Raw genomic sequence first — 3,220 nt, forward strand, 5'->3', positions numbered from 1 at the left:
GAAAAATACTGCTAGCAATGTTCAATCAAGTACTGATCGAGCCATGCAAGCCGATTATTTAGACTACCATCGTTTCGCTTCTATTTATACTTATAAACTGACATTTTAATTGTAAAACATAATTTTAAAGTATGATTTTACAGTCCTTTATTTGTAATTAACTTAACAACATTTGGTTTTAAATTATTATGGAACACATATATAAAAGTTTTAGTTATAAATTATTTTTTGGTTGTTAATATATAAGGGTCTTCCAATAAGCAAAGCGATGGGAGACTTATGTACAGCTAGATGGAACTTCCCCAATTTCATTTTTTAACAAAAAAAACAAGTACCTGGAGAGTGTAAAGCGAGAAGTGGGTGAAAGCTGAAATTTACAGTGTAGTGGTAGAAAACTAGAGATGCTCAGATGCAACTATTGTGTCGTTAACAATGCAGGTAGTACTAATAATGTACTAGCAGTGTGCTTACGATTTGGATTCATGAGGCCTTTTTAGTACCAGCTAGTTGCAGAGACCATATAAATGCAAATCGGAGAGGCATTAGAAGGTGAGATTCCCATTTTTTATATATATATATATACGGATGCTGGCACTAGGAGAGTGTCATCACAGCTGCTGCTTCTGTGGACTCGCTTTCTGGACCTGTTGGATTGACATGTCATGGAACACGCCACATAGGAACCCTACTGTTAAACTCTATCAAAGCCATCCTATCTTCTTCTCCTTTTTTCTTTTTTTTACATAGTTACCCAAGTAGTAACTCCTTGAAAAATGATATTCTTTTAATCCATCTACTGCTGGAGGGCTCACAAAAAGCTTTATATGTTTTTTGTGCAAAAGTTTCTCTCCGGGGATCTTAATGTATATTTTGTGATTCAAACCCAATAGTAATTTAATTTTAAAAAAAATACTGAATCCCCGTGCAAGTTGAAGAAACATTTTGGTCTAAATAGTGTCACATGACGCCATTACTAAGAACATTTTCAATAATAATTGTACATGGCTGATTGATTGAGGAGGGGCGAAGAGAAAATGACACCGTCCGACACACTAGCACAAAACCATAAGAGGAGTATATACACTAAGAACTCGTAATCGCAGTGACTTTAGAGATAACCTGTTACAGAGATTGTAATTAAGGTTGTCCATTCATGAGTTGGATTTCTCAGATGACCCTACTCGACAAGGTTTCACATTTCAAAATTGCTGAAGACAAATTAATTTAGAACGGGTCCACAGATTTCAGAAATTTCAAACAAAAATTTGCAGAGCACACCATTTCCCACCCATAAGTTCAAAGTGTAGGAGGCATTGATTGATCCTGTGGGACGCCATAGCAAAAAAGATGATGATTGTGTGCGTGCATGGGCAGCACGCATGCAAAGATTTTTCAGAGACAATGGTGGAACTCGGATTGATCAAATCCATCAGGTGCACTCCATCACTTGAAGGCTCATCATGCACATATACACGCAAAGCCTGTGATGTGTCCATTTGACCACAACATTTACAATATTCATGCAGTTAGTAGCATACATGCTTCTCATTTGCATTTCATGGTTCCCAATTAAGAGAGGAAGAAGATGCAGGAGGAGAAGAAGAAGAATGTCTTGCCAAGTAGAGTATTAACTGCACATATATATATATCCTACATTACTGTGGCCCTGGAACTATGGCAAGGATATGTAAGGCATGCCATTCCATGTGGTTTCTTGTTCAATGCCATTTTGGGCCCACCACCAGCTAGCTCAGAATGACTAGCAAGTGGGCCCCCAATTCCAGCATGGAGAAATAAATGAATGTTGGTCCCACCTATATTGCAAATGTGTTTTACTTCATTCATACATACATTTTTCATGCTAGAGACATGCAGTCAATGCTTTGCTTGATGTACAACAAATTATCAGCCTACTATGCAGTAGTAACAGTAGAATATGCAAGCAGCATATATCTAAAGGTAATTTCCAGTAGTCCACATGAAACCATGCACCAGGGTAACTGAATTCATGGAAACATTCAATTCAAATAACATTTAAACCACATCACATTCTCATGAGCAAAACACACAAATTTATGGTCCTCAAGCTAGCTAGTGTGGTACTAGTAAAGTGTACATGCGTATTGAATGAAATTTGCACGATTGCAAGCTCGATTCTCTTGTTGCTGCCTTAAATCTCTCCAAGGTTCACATTCAGAGAGTGACCAATATTAACTGATCCAGGGGAAACCAATTTAGAGTGAACCTCATATATACGGATTTCAAATTTCAATCAGTAAAGTTTGATTGCTCGATCGTAATTGATGGATTTATTGCAGCATTTTCCCCGGTCGATCTGCGTGACAACATACCTGGAGTACCAGTACTGTCAGAATCTATGGATATACATGTATGTCGTTTTAGCTAGACTTAGTGTATATTGCAATTAAAAAATCTTTTCCTCTGGACGGTTCTTTAATTGGCATGATCAAAATCAGCTTAATTGCAGATATTTTCAGCATTTTTATTCCATCCCCGAAGAATGTATTCACCATATAAGCCAAAGAAGTGATATAATTAAGAAAGTTAATTTTGGGCCATTTTTTTTATACTTATAGCCCTAGTGCTCCAAAATTCAAGTGGGTAATTGTTTGGCTTATTAAGGAAAAAAAAAATCAACGGCGCATTTACAAATAAAAAAATATTTTATATACATATTCTTAGCGATCTAAAGGCAAGAATAAAACATAAACTACGATAAGAAAAACCCATAATATTCTTCAAATTTAAGATTGAAAATTTAAAATTTGACTTATAAGCATAAGCAAAAGCGAAAAGATGAGGCTGCAGAACCAAGATGACGAAAGTGAAATAAACCACTAAATTAACTTTCTAATTAAGATTCAGAATGCCGCAGCTGAAAGAAAGTTAACAATGCCACGTGGGCACTTGGAAGGACCTGAATACACACAGCAATGCATGCCTGCCTCCTCCTGTAAATGTCATATCTCTTCTCAGTTCTCATACGATGCCTGTGAAGAAGAACAGCCGTACTACTGCTACTTGCCTTCCATCTCTCTTCTTCGAATGAATTAAATATGCAGCCGTAGCAGCAACAGACCTTTCTTCTCTCTTCCCTGCTTAATTCACAATCTTTACTTTGCTTGCATTGCACTGCACTGCCCTGCATTAATACTCTTCTTCCCATTGCGAGCTTCTTCTGCGCCATGGCAGCTCGAGA

The sequence above is a fragment of the Oryza brachyantha genome, chromosome 9 (genome assembly GCF_000231095.2).
Source record: "Oryza brachyantha chromosome 9, ObraRS2, whole genome shotgun sequence".
In the NCBI taxonomy this organism is placed as follows: Eukaryota; Viridiplantae; Streptophyta; class Magnoliopsida; order Poales; family Poaceae; genus Oryza; species Oryza brachyantha.